This window comes from Cottoperca gobio, chromosome 14, assembly GCF_900634415.1.
Source record: "Cottoperca gobio chromosome 14, fCotGob3.1, whole genome shotgun sequence".
Classification (NCBI taxonomy): domain Eukaryota; kingdom Metazoa; phylum Chordata; class Actinopteri; order Perciformes; family Bovichtidae; genus Cottoperca; species Cottoperca gobio.
Window position 1 is genome coordinate 24,388,475 of NC_041368.1, and position 15,497 is coordinate 24,403,971.

Consider the following 15,497-nt stretch of genomic DNA (forward strand, 5'->3'; position numbering starts at 1 on the left):
CCTTAACCAACAAAACCTTACGTCAAGAAAAGGGACAAGGTTTTCAAACAGACTGGTACAAAATAAAATATTGTCTACGTGTCTGTGCTAACATTAGCAGTTAGCGACTGTACTGCTATCCCTGCCTGCGTTTATCAAGGAATATCGTAGCCAAGGAGCCTTGATCTACAGACTAGTGTACATTTTATATAACTTTATGTTTGGCTTCATATTGAAAGTATGCTAATTCTGTGTGCATATATCCAGCTAGCATGTATGCTACACTCGTTTTTGTTCACAGCTATAGTCTTTTGTCGATTCTCTTTGTGATGTTGTTTAAGGTTTGTATGCTTTGATTGGTTTGTTCTAAATTCACAATATTAATTGTTCTTTCTTTGTGGTGTGACGCTAAACGTTTAGTAATGTGCATTTCAACTGTGTAGCATATTAGCTCTCTGTCTTTGAGTCACTGACATTTGAATGTGTTAAATATTTTACCTTCTACAATAAAAGCTTCTTAGCGTATTAAAGTCCGACGCGTAGCATCTCTAGCGTAGCTACATGAGCTAAGCTAACAGAATGTTTTAAACTCGACCCGTCTACGTTTTATTTTTCTTCTCGCATGCAGACTGTGTCAAGGTGAGCAGCAACAGCCAGCGCGGCCATAAAGGGCTTCAATGTTTACGACCCGCCGCCATCATCAAACTTTCCATAAAGTGGAGTTTTATGGCCGTTAGCCGGTTAATGGTTGACGTGAGGACAGGTGACCGAGGGAAACAGAAACAAGATGGACACATAATCCTCCTTATCTCTTCTTTTGAAATGCTCTTTTTCTTTTCACGTTATTTCTTTAGCAGTAGGTCAGACTGAAAACCAAAGCTCATGCACAACATGATTGTTAGAGAAATGCATTCGAGCTTGTATAATAATATAATGTTTGTTGCTGCTGGTGTTGGGGCGTTTTTTTGTGTTTCCTTTAACAGCTCGTACCTGTACGTGCTTTCTAACAGGTTATTATTCAACGCAACTTTATTCATATAGCACCTTACATACAAACATGCAGCCCGCAGTGCTGAAAGAAATGTAAGACTAAAGACAATAATATTTTATACATCAAGAAACAGAAGTCAATAGAATTAAAAATAACAAAACTGATAAAAAATATTCATTCATTCATTCAACCTTTTAATTATACTCGATTTACATTATAAAATAATAAAAGCTTTTAAGACTTTCCCGTTTTGAAAACAACTTGATAGATAAAGTAAGATAACTAAGACGTACAAATACAATACAGTCATGTAAAAAACAAATGCAATTTAGATCATTTAATGCTACATTTAAATAATACAAATGTAAAATAAATAAAAATATAATAAGTTATTTAAAACAACTACAAGTTAGGTTTAAGATCAAATCTCTAAAATGTCCTAAAGGTTAGTGAATTATTTGAAGCGGTGTAATTACAGAGGAGGCAATGAAAATATGCATAATGAGAGTTATGATGTATTAATTTAAACAAGAATATAGTAAATGTAGGAACTATAATCCAGAATATTGAGTTAGTATGTGAGAATATTTAATACTAAGTTAGTGGCCTGCTGCACAGGTTGACTTCCAAACACTTTGGAGTTTTATTCTCAGACATCGCTTTTATATATTATAAATAAATAAATAATCATTTAAATAAATCAACAAATAAATGAGAAAACTGTTCTTTTATAATGTATTTGTCTTTTTGTTTTCATATTGTTTTTATTGACTTATTTATTTCTCTTTATATTTAAACAAATACTTTGTTATTAAGTCCTCTTTACATTCCCACATTGTTTCTTTTACAGATGTATTCGATTTATGTTTATCTAGTTTATGAAAATACAAAAAGTCTTTAGGTCATTTAAATTTAAATTAAATTGAATTAAAACAAATAAAAATCCGTAGAAATGTTCCACTACAGCTGACTTAAAGATATTTACCAGACAGAAGCAGTTGAACGACATTACAACCGTCAATATAACGTCTATCAAACACTTGAAAACACAAATACTGTGTGTGTGTGTGTGTGTGTGTGTGTGTGTGTGTGTGTGTGTGTGTGTGTGTGTGTGTGTGTGTGTGTGTGTAATGAGAATTATTGTAGCTTTTATGTGATTTTACTGCAGCAGACTAAACTAAATACTCATCAGTGTAAAACAATAAATCTCCCATAAATCCATAAAGAAGCAGATAATTCCTCTTCACAGCGCAGCGGGACCGCTGGAAGCAGCGGGACCGCCGGAAGCAGCGGGACCGCCGGAAGCAGCGGGACCGCCGGAAGCAGCGGAAGCAGCGGGACCGCCGGAAGCAGCGGGACCGCCGGAAGCAGCGGGACCGCCGGAAGCAGCGGGACCGCCGGAAGCAGCGGGGCGGCTTCTTCTGGAAGGTTGCCGGTTTAAATCCCGGCAGCACGACGGCCCACGAGCAACGTGAGGGTCGAACCTCCAGCAACATTATTAAAGATAAATAAATAACTGTTTTTGCTGTTAATGTATTTATTAGTTCCTTCACATATTAAGATTTTTACACACAAAACATATAAAGAGTTATTAAAATATGATGTTTTGTTATAAATGACAATATATGTCATTTTCTACTGATTATACTTACAGTATAATCAGTACTTTTACTGTCAGTATAATAATACAGTGAAGGATCTGAATACTTCCACCTCTGGTGAATCGTTTCTTTGAATAAAAGCTGGATTGTAATGTTTAAATATTTGGTATCGGTAGTGAAGTACGTCGCTCACATGACCTCTGACCTCTCGACTGTCCGTTTCCATATGAAGAGACGTGTGTTGTTTTTCCCACCGCCGAGCTCCAAACACGTATTCTATATAATAAATCATAATCCCGTCAGTGACGGCGTCCTCGTGTTACCCTCCGGTTTATGGACACATTCACACACATGGACGCTGTAAAGCCCTGAGAACCGCGACACCTCGCTGTACGCGGCCTTTTTAAATGATGATTAACCTTTTACGGCCGGCTCGTCTCGCAGGGTCGTAAACACGAAGACACTCGTATCTTCAAAAAGCATCGACTGCTCAGGAAGCGACACAGATTCCTCCGATGATTCTGCAAAATGAGTTTTATTGATCCTTTAAAATATATTTCATCATTTAAAAGTGTTTGCTTGTGGCTTCGTTTATATTTAACATTTCCTTCATGAATACTTCATGTTCAGAAAATAAATGCAGCTTTATCGCTTTAATGTAATGTTCTTCTTTATATAATATCTATACATTTATTTATTTTGTATTTGTTTTAAATGTGTTTGTTCATTTTTATCTAATTATTATTTTCCAGCGTTTCACTCACTTTATTTATTACTTTATTTATTACTTATAGTTTCTGATGGCTTTCTTTGTTCATTTATGCACAAAACAAAAGTCAATCTCAAGTTGGCGGCCATCTTTGGAGGCTGTGCTGCTGTTTCTATTATTGTGTCCAGCGTCCACTTCACTGAAGGTGGACACAATAATAGGAACGGCTCTGCGGTGAAGTCGCAGCCGAGTGTTTGAGGAGAAGTTTAGCATCTTTCTCTCCTTCAAACAGTCGCGGTGTTAAAACTCGCGCTGCATCTCTGAGGCGCCCGGTCACACTTCACAGGTGCAGTCTGGGTAAACAATGGCGGGAAGTCAGGAAGAGCCCCCCCCCCCCCCCCCACATCGTTAGCATGCTTTAGGAGAATTAGCATTTTAAGCATGCAGCAGCTCGGGGTCGTGACCTCTGACAGGAGTGAAGTAAGACACAGGTTAATAGGGTTGTTAAAATGTCACCGATCTTCATGTGTGAGAGGTCAAATTATAAGATTATTACAAGGCAAACAGTGACACACACACACACACACACACACACACACACACTCACACACACACACACACACACACGCCATCAAAGCAGACAATCCCTTGTTTGCAATGTCAAAAATCAAACAGCTGATTAATGTAAGTTTTGACATCACAGGTCATTCAGCCGACTCACAGGGAGCGTCCCGGAGCAGCTCAGGTTAAGTGCCTTGCTCAGGGGTACACTGGTGGCAGCCTGGTGTTGAACTCACGACCTTCTAGTGTTTTGTTTGGAAGGCGTTCCGGTGTGTGTGTGTGTGTGTGTGTGTGTTTTAACCATGTCCTCTACACAATGACAACATGACTGCATTATTAATGGCGTGGTCGAGCAGTGATGATGCGTTTATAATCTTGAACATGAGATCTCTGAGAGGATCGGCGTGTCGAGAGTTGCACATGTTTATCAGCTGATTCTCGAGACTTCAATGACCTGCGCTGAATATTATTCTTATTTTACTATTTTACAACTAAATTAATGATTTTTTAGAAAACGTTGAAGCAGAAACGAGTTATTCGAGGGAAACGTATTTCCTTAATCTTCAAGCTTAACACTCTTAAGCTTCTGTGTTTGCAGCCTTCAGATATAAATGTATAACTTGATTGGGGTCATAATGAGGACGTGAGCGTCACATAAAACACACGCTGACTTTCTCATCGGTTAACGATTGACTGTGTTTAACAGCCTGCAGGTCAGAGAGGAACTGGGAGAGCTTTGGACCGACGAAGTGAAGGAGCAGAGAGAAAACACACACACACACACACACACACACACACACACACACACACACACACACACTGAGAGAAGAGATGTGGAAATATTAAGAGGAATAACAAAGATAAGAAATAACTAAAGAAATATAAAGCCAAGCTGTCAATCAATGTTTTCTGATATTTTTACAGATGTATTATTTGCTATAAGATTGTAAATAAATAAAATAAACTCTGTTTCTTTAAGAGGAGACAGAATAACTTTGTAAAGGTTTATAACAGATTAAAAAGTCTAAAATATAATCTGGAGCCCGATCATGAAGAGCCATAAAGGCAATTAATAAAAACTAAAAAACTAAACAAACAGGAAGACGCTGCAGAGAAGAAGAAGAAGAAGAAGAAGAAGAAGAAGGAGGAGAAGAAGGAGGAGGAGGAGGAGGAGGAGAGAGGAGGAGGAGAAGAGAGGAGAAGAAGAAGAAGAAGAAGAATAATACTTAAGAAGGAGACTTGAGGGAGTCTAGTCGCCTGGATGAGTAGACGGCACACTAATACGGAGACTTAGAAGGATACTCCTTATCCTACTCAGAATTCTCCTTCCCTCCTCCTACACTTCTCCTCTCCCACTTTGCTTCTTCTTTCTCTTCTCCTCCACCTCCAATCCTACTACCTCATTCTCATAACATACCCCCCTGTCTCCTTCTCCCTCATCCTCCTCATTCTCCTCCTCCTCACTGACTTTTCTCCTTCCTCCTATTCTCCGCCTCCTCTCTCCTCCTCCGCCTCCTCCTCCTCCTCCGCCTCCTTCTCTCCTCCTCCTCCTCCTCCTTCTCCTCCCTTCTCCTCGCCCTTCTCCTCCCCTCCTCTCCCTCCTTCTCCTTCTCCTCCTCTTCTCCTCCCCTCCTCCTCCTCCCCTCCTCCTCCTCCTCCTCCTCCTCCTCTCCCTCCTCCTCCTCCTCCTTCTTCTCCTCCTCTCCTCCTCTTCTCCCTCCGTCACGCCTCCTCCTCCTTCTCCCTCCTTCTCCTCCTCTCCTCCTGCCTCCTTCTCCTCCTCCTCCTCCTCCTCCTTCTCCTCCTCCTCCTTCCCTCCTTCTCCTCCTCCCCTCCTCCTGTCGCCTTCCCTCCTCCTCCTCCTCTCCTCCTCTACTCCTCTCCCCCCTCCTTCTCCTCCTCCTCCTCCTCCTCCTCCTCCTCCTCCTCTGCTCATCCTCTCCTCCTCCTCCCTCCTCCTCCTCCTCCTTCTCCTCCTCCTCCTCCTCCTCCTCCTCCTCCTCCTCCTTCTTCTCCTTCTCCTCCGCCGTTCTCCTACTCCTTCTCCTCCTGCCTCCCCTTCCTCTCCTCCTTCTCCTCCTCCTCCTCATCCTCCTCCTCCTCCTCCTCCTCCTCCTCTTCTCCTCCTCCTCCTCCTCCGCCTCCTCCTCCTCCTTCTCCTTTCCTCCTCCGCCTGCCTTCCTCCTCCTTCTCCTCCTTCCTTCTTCCCTTCTCCTCCTTCTCCTCCCTCATCCTCATCCTACTCCCTCCTAAAAGAAAGAAGAAGAAGAAGAAGAAGAGATGAACTTTGTTTAAGACGACTTCCTCTGACTTGTCTCTCTCGGTCACGTTTTCGTTAGCCAAAGTGTGTGGAACATGCTAAGCTAACGTTTGCTAACGGATCGTCATAAAGCTAGTCATGTTTGTGAGCTGTGTAAATATCTCATGTTGGTTAAAACGAGACTTTAATACTTCAGCAGACAGGAAGTGAAAACTTAAAGAGCATCTTTGTTAAAATGGTGAATTTCATGGTAACAAAGTTTAAAAGTACTTAAAATGTTGTGTTTAATAACGACTCCGATGATTTTTAAATAAATGCAGAATGAGATTGTTTTGAATTAAAGAAGTTATTAATTCACGCTTTACATTCTTTATGACTTCAGAAGCAACAAACTTCTTCTCGTTCCCACAGCGGCTGAATATTAAGTCACTAAAGCAGAACTGCATTGTGGGAATTATCATCAGCCCGAAGTCAAACTGAAATATACATTTGTGAAATGTTTGTGAAAATAATATATAATATTTATATATAGAAATACATAGAAATATATAAATGTATATACATACATACATTTATATAAACGTGTATATAAACATATTTTTTATTTTTCCTTATGTAACTTATTAAAATTATTGGTAGTATTATTATAATTATTAATATTCATTTAATTGCAGTCAATTTGATTTTTGAACAATAAAAAATAAAAATGACTCATGCAATCACTACAATAATATAATGTGTGTGTGTGTGTGTGTGTGTGTGTGTGTGTGTGTGTGTGTGTGTGTACTGTCTGACTGATAGACGGTAATCACTCTGTTCATAAAACTCCTTGCAACTATTATTTTCGTGATTTTGTTTAGTATTTAGAAACGGTGTGCAGACCTTTATCTGTATACAAAATATTAAGGAGAATTCTTTTCACATATATCTTCATTTTTTAAATTAGATATCAGGTTGTTTTCATAGTATTTATTTATATTTAGTTTGTGTGTATTTGTCCTTCATATTTGTAGTGATACAGAATCTGCGGCAATTATTTAATGATCCTTATTAATCTGTCTTTTTGTTTTCTAAATGTTCAAAACTAGTGTGACATACAAATATATATTCAATTGCATTTAATTCTGTCTTTTATTTTCTAGATTTATAATATTGTATATACATATTTAAGTAAATGTTTTTATTATATTTATTAAATTCTCCTTTAGCATATTTCTTTTTGAATGTGTTTTCACAGGGTTTGTGGCCTGAATCCACTTTTATTTGTTACTTTTGTAACTTTAATTTCCTTGATTATTTTAAGACTGTTTTTAATAATCATTGTTTGTCTTGCTATTTGTTATTGTTTTAAATATTGTTTTAATATTATATTTCTGTTTTTCTGCATTTATCCACCAGCTCTGCTGAGCCGCGCAGCACACACCAAACCTCATTGAGAATATGTCGCGTTTAACAGAACATAGTTTCGGGGGAATACCAGTAGTCCCCGTCGTGTCTTCAGTATTATCTTCTGTTTACAGCGCACTACCGTTCCAGCACTGCTCCTTTACAACTCCACTGTTGATCCACAATCAATGTGGCCAATACAGGGGCGTATTAGGGGCAGTAAGTATATTGTAAATGAAAGTTTATGGTAAAATGGCCCATAAACGTGCGGCTGTATAAGTCTGGATGAGCTGCGATTCCCCGAGAGTTTATAGACGCCGGCGAGAGGCGAGAGCTATTTGCTCGCTTTGTTGTCTTTTGCTTTTATTTGCTCTAATTATTTGAGGAGAGATGATGAAGTAAACATCTTTGATTGGCGACTCTTAATGCAGCGGAGCAGTAAAGCCACAGAAACTTCACTGTTCAACACGTTAATATGAAGATTTGTTCTTTTCTTTAAGTGTTGCAGCGTGAGGCCCGAAACGTTTCAGATCGTCGCTGTGGTGTTCGGCTGTCAACCATTTTGTTTTGGAGATGAAATGTTCCCTGAAATGGCCGCCGTCGCCAGATCGTGACGTCTCAAACACACACTGACTGTGTGTGTGTGCGTGTGTGTGTGTGTGTGTGTGTGTGTGTGTGCGTGTGTGTGTGTGTGTGTGTGTGTGTGTGAGAGATACTGTTTCTTCGCTCATTTTCCAATGAACAATAACTGAAGTCCATCAGAAAAAGATGCAGATTTAGAAGTGAAAACGATTCTCACAATAATGATTCAAAAATGTAACTCATAATGTTACAGATGATAAAACACAGAAGTCTGACGGCGGCCCACATTTCACTGCCGTTGAACATTTGACCTCGCCGATAACAGCCGAGGAAGTTGTTCCTCATTAACACGGATCCACCAGTCATAAAAGGGTCAATGTATATGTAGACATATATATATATATATATATATATATATATATATTCCAGCCTCCTTTAAGACACAAAACAATAAGAATACTCAAACTGATGTTGTGTGTACACAAAAATTCAGATAACATTTTTTAATCAATCTAGTTTAGTGTTCATGTAGATGAAGGCTGCTGAGAGCGCGACCCGCCGGACACAGTTGACTCACCAGATGTAAAAAAAGAATATATATAAAATATAAATTGCTGTTGATGCTTTTATTTTCTTGTGAGATAAAAATACTTTATTTAAAAATCAATTAAAATCGCTGTTGATGCTGACTTTCTTTCGTTAGACAAAATTAAAACATTTTTAAAAAGGTCAAAACAAATAAATACAAAAAAAGGGTAAAAGGCATTTAAGGTTGGGAATCTAGAAAACAATTTTTATCTAAACAATACAATAAAATACAAAAGTTGCTTTTGTCCAGTTGCCCGTCACTACAGTCAGCTTTCTACTAGCTTTCTAGCGTGCAGTTTCTCCTGCACGCTGTTCGGCTGCCGCTAACGTTTGTCAGCTTGTTTCTCTGAGAACTTAAGATCCAGACGTTCAGGACTAAAATCCTTCATCCTTCAAATATAGAGTTAAAAACACCAGGATGTAGAAAGTGTCTTAAAACTGGAGAAACAGTTTATGAAGCTTCTGCAGACAAACACAACGCTGACGCTGCTCAGAGGGGAGACGACACAGGACTGATGACACCATGACAGGAGAGAGGAAACGTTACCTTCAGGAACATTACACATGTCTCTGTCTCACTACATATACAACACAGGACTGATGACACCATGACAGGAGAGAGAGGAAACGTTACCTTCAGGGACATTACACATGTCTCTGTCTCACTACATATACAACACAGGACTGATGACACCATGACAGGAGAGAGGAAACGTTACCTTCAGGGACATTACACATTTCTCTGTCTCACTACATATACAACACAGGACTGATGACACCATGACAGGAGATTGAGGAAACGTTACCTTCAGGAACATTACACATGTCTCTGTCTCACTACATATACAACACAGGACTGATGACACCATGACAGGAGAGAGAGGAAACGTTACCTTCAGGGACATTACACATGTCTCTGTCTCACTACATATACAACACAGGACTGATGACACCATGACAGGAGAGAGAGGAAACGTTACCTTCAGGAACATTACGCATGTCTCTGTCTCACTACATATACAACACAGGACTGATGACACCATGACAGGAGAGAGAGGAAACGTTACCTTCAGGGACATTACACATGTCTCTGTCTCACTACATATACAACACAGGACTGATGACACCTTGACAGGAGAGAGAAAACGTTACCTTCAGGAACATTACACATGTCTCTGTCTCACTACATATACAACACAGGACTGATGACACCATGACAGGAGAGAGGAAACGTTACCTTCAGGAACATTACACATGTCTCTGTCTCACTACATATACAACACAGGACTGATGACACCATGACAGGAGAGAGGAAACGTTACCTTCAGGGACATTACACATTTCTCTGTCTCACTACATATACAACACAGGACTGATGACACCATGACAGGTGAGAGAGGAAACGTTACCTTCAGGGACATTACACATTTCTCTGTCTCACTACATATACAACACAGGACTGATGACACCATGACAGGAGAGAGGAAACGTTGCCTTCAGGAACATTACACATCTCTCTGTCTCACTACATATACAACACAGGACTGATGACACCATGACAGGAGAGAGGAAACGTTGCCTTCAGGAACATTACACATCTCTCTGTCTCACTACATATACAACACAGGACTGATGACACCATGACAGGAGAGAGGAAACGTTACCTTCAGGAACATTACACATGTCTCTGTCTCACTACATATACAACACAAGACTGATGACACCATGACAGGAGAGAGAGGAAACGTTACCTTCAGGAACATTACACATGTCTCTGTCTCACTACATATACAACACAGGACTGATGACACCATGACAGGAGAGAGAGGAAACGTTACCTTCAGGAACATTACACATGTCTCTGTCTCACTACATATACAACACAGGACTGATGACACCATGACAGGAGAGAGAGGAAACGTTACCTTCAGGGACATTACACATTTCTCTGTCTCACTACATATACAACACAGGACTGATGACACCATGACAGGAGAGAGAGGAAACGTTACCTTCAGGAACATTACACATGTCTCTGTCTCACTACATATACAACACAGGACTGATGACACCATGACAGGAGAGAGAGGAAACGTTACCTTCAGGAACATTACACATTTCTCTGTCTCACTACATATACAACACAGGACTGATGACACCATGACAGGAGAGAGGAAACGTTACCTTCAGGAACATTACACATGTCTCTGTCTCACTACATATACAACACAGGACTGATGACACCATGACAGGAGAGAGGAAACGTTACCTTCAGGAACATTACACATGTCTCTGTCTCACTACATATACAACACAGGACTGATGACACCATGCAAGGAGAGAGGAAACGTTACCTTCAGGAACATTACACATTTCTCTGTCTCACTACATATACAACACAGGACTGATGACACCATGACAGGAGAGAAATGGGTTCTGGATGATGTTCAGAGAACAAACTCAGAATTTCTATGATTAATGTTGTAAATTTATGAGAAAGAAACTCGGATATTCTCTGAGATTAAACTGGTTGATTTCTAAGAAAGCTTGTTTCCTTTAAAAAAACAGAAAATGTTTTATTATATTTAATTTATTTATCTACAATGTCCCTCATTAGAGGTCTTACGACTAAAATTACATATTTTTGGGTTTGAAAATTGTTTGGGATAATGTAAGTGCTACATATAATATATATATAATATAATAATATATATAACGCAGGTCTTTTGTAGGCATTTTAATGCGTAAATGTTCATATTATATGTTTAATTTTCATTTCTCAGGGCATCAAAGAGGATCGAGTTCATACTTGTATTACGGTGATATTATAATGTGCGTGAAGTCTTTCTGTGCATGTTTTACACTTTTGGGTTTTAGAAACATCTGTTGTCTGTTATGTAACAGTGATCCAGAAGCTGATCACTTTTCTTCATTTGGCTTTTTAACCTTTGTTTTAAACCCGGAAATCTTCCGACAGTAAAAACAGATTTTCGTGTCCGGATCAGTTTTTCACTCTGACTTCAACCTTGTAAAACCTTTTGGATTGTTTTCCACGTGTATCTGGTGGTGAATCCTCTGGCTGTCGTCCATCGCTGCTATCAGAGCTCATCACGCCTCCTCAACAAACATATCTGCGTCTCTGTGGTGAAACCTTTTTTACTGCCCCCCCCCATAAACTTTATGGTGGTGAAGAGGCCGAGCAGCTTTCATTACGCTCTGTTTACCCAAAAATGAGACACGAACACAGCCGTTGCTACTCACAACGTGGATCTCCTTCTGCTTGTTATGATCACAAAGTGTGTAAATGTTCAATTCCTTTTTCAGAAAACAACTTTTTACTCTAAGTTACTAATCTTTGTAGATCTGAAGACTTAAATGGGACTGAATTAAGACTTTAGAGTTGGACAATATCAAATAATGAGTTTACATTTCCGAACACTTTGCTTTGCGTTGCTACACAGATTTATTACGCATTGAATCATTTCACAGAAACCTTTAATATTTAAATAATGTTTGAGTTCACATAAAGTTGGTGGTAAAACAGATTAAATGGGGAAATGGGGAAAGTAAAAATTACGGTGATATTTGCTTTCCTACTATGGCGAAGGCATGACTCGCCTTGCATTACATTACAGGTGATTAGCAGACGCTCTTATCCAGACAGTGAACTCACCACAGGAGTCCTGGACCACAGGACCATCACCACCCGCCTCACGGTGCCTCTCATTGGTACTGGTTGCACATTGGACACATTTCTCCTTTTGGTAATTATAATGTCGCCAAAACAAGTTCAAAAGTCAGAACAAATAATCAAAGACGATTTCTTAGAAAACTTGAATTTCTTTTAACTGTCGAGGGTCCGAGGACAGTGAGGGGTAAGATGTGTGATATTGGGTAACATGAATAAGAAGTTCTCTGAACCTGTGACGCTCGACACTTCGTGTGCTAGTTTTTTAAGGTGTTTGATTTAGTTTTATGGTTATGGCACGCTGCCATTAATCCTGGTTATCCAACATATTGCAGTTTATCAAGAGTGAATGAAGTGCAGCTGGGAGTGTCTACTCTCTCTGTTCAACTGTACGGACTCCTCTGGTAAACTTCACTTCATCCTTCTTCACACTGTGACTCAGCTGAAGTTAAAAGCAGACCACAAGTCACCAAACTCTTAAAATCATGTTCACTTTCATTTGCATCTTTGCACAAAAAAGTACTTAACCTACTTGACTTATGCTCAATTATAGTGTTTGCCAATAAAATGTTGATGAAAAAAAAAAAGGTTATAAATATAAAGTATTTATTCTTTTTTCTGCATTTCTACTTCCTCTTTAGGTCTTTAGGTCTGAACCAGCTCGACCAAGAAGATATGACAAAGTGTCTTCAGCCTAAGAGTCAAAACCAAGGGCAAGAAAATACGTTTTTCGGCCTCTTTTGCTTTGCTTTGCACACGGCCTGTTTACCTTCATGCAACCAGAGGCAACTCAAACATGATCAACAACTACAAACAGAAACCAGAAAGATTCTGACGGCAGAATCGTGTCCCGTTGCCTCCAGATTCTGCATTCATGTGCAGAATCTGTCGATAGGGATGACCCAAGGCTCAATCCTTGGGCCTCTTTCATTTCACACTTATGCTTCTATTATGCCAAATTATGCAAAACCATCAAATCAATGCCCAGATTTACCAACTGGATCCACCGAGGGGGTTTCCGGCTCAGTGTGTCCGTCAGCGGGTGGATTCTTGCGTTATGTTTCACTTTCGTTAACATTGCGAGATGTGGCATCATGTGTTCATGTGTTATCAGAATAATCTGAATATATATTGACGTGAGTCCAAACAACTTCTCGGAAACACGTATCAACGTGACGTCCATGTTGTTTACGACTTAAAGCTCATGAACACACCACAGTCAGAAAAACTACTTCCCAACTACAGAGAAGGGAGCATCCGAGGAGCACCTGAAGGCACCACTTACCCTGCCGGAGTCTGAGGGGTTTAAATGGAGGTTTTATCGGATGATGTTGTGTTACTAGTTTGAAAACTAGTTAAGACCTCAAGTTCAAGACGGCTGTGTCTCCGTGATCAACACACACACACAAACACACACACACACACACACACACACACACACACACACACACACACACACACACACACACACACTGCTGATAGTCTCTATCAGTGTTGAGATAGGACCGTTGTTGGAGGGGAAATGGACCCAGAAGGACAAAGGTCTGAGTGAGGACACACACACACACACAGAGAGAGAGACACATACACACACACACACTCACACACACATACACACACACACACACACACACACACACACACACACACACACACACACACACACACACACACACACACACACTGCAGCAGATAGCAGGATCCTGCGCTCTGTTTGCCCAGTGTTCCTCTTCGCCCTTTGGACACCACACCTCAACTGTTGCATAAATTAGTGTGTGTGCGTGCGTGTGTGTCGTCTTTTGTTCTTTCTTTCGTTCTGTGTCACTTCTTGTCTTTCTTCATTTCTGTCTTTGTTTGTTTGAAATTCATTCCTTGGTGTTTTGTCGTGTAAATACGATGCAGTCACTTTCTACGGAACGTTTTCTGCAGAAGAATGAGACGAAGAAGCTCGTTAAACATCTCGGACTGATGCACGTGATGCTGCTGGAAGAATGTATGAAATATCTCGTGCACAAAGAAAATAAATTCTGTTTAATAAACCTTGAAACATTGTGGATGAGCCGATTATATTATACACTGAATCTTTCAATAATGTTATTTATAAATACTTTATAACTAGTTTTATTTATTTATTGGTTGGAAACATTTGATAAGTACACAACTCAACAAAAGAAATTATATCTATATTTATGTATATTTATTTATATATACATATATATTTATATATATATAAATATATATATATATTTATATATGTATATATATATATTTATATGTATATATATATATATAAATATATATATATATATATATATATATATATATATTTATATATATATATATAAATATATATATATTTTTATATATATATAAATATATATATATATTTATATATGTATATTTATATGTATATATATATATATACATATAAATATATATATATATATATATATATATTTATATCGAGTAGTTTTTACACATTTTAATGCAGAAAAGTTACATTTAATACAAAGATATTGTATGTTTTATTATTTACACGTTAATTCAACTTGCAGATGTTTTTATTGTTTTATTTTACACTTGATTTAAATGTTTAGTTTACTAAAATTACGTTTTAAAATAAACATGATTATATTAGCAGATTTCCCAGCATGCATTTGGTCAGACACGATGGAAACTTGCTGTTTGTCTTCGATACGTGTTAAATTAAGTGATTAAGTTTCTTCTCATGATAATAAAAACAATGTTATAGGTTAATGTTGAATTCAGTTACGTCACTTTTTTAAAGCACTTTTAACTTGTGTTTTTAAGTTGAAGCTTAAAATGTTCAAGACGTCCTTAAATACAAACGTCTGATCATAATCGTTTACAAACCTCTGCTCAGTATTCAGATCCTTTACTGCAGTAAAAGTACTAATACTACACTGTACAAATACTTCACTACGAGTGAAAGTATTGATTGTGCAGTAAAATGTAAATGCTGGAGTGAAGCACGAGTACCTCGTGTTTGTACTTCAGTACTTGAGTAAATGTATTTGTTACATTTCACCGCTGATATAATAGAATAATATCGAACAAAGCTTCATTCTGAAAAGACAGAAGGAAGCTGCTCACATTCTTCTGCTTCTGTGTTTAACAGTCAAAGGTACAAG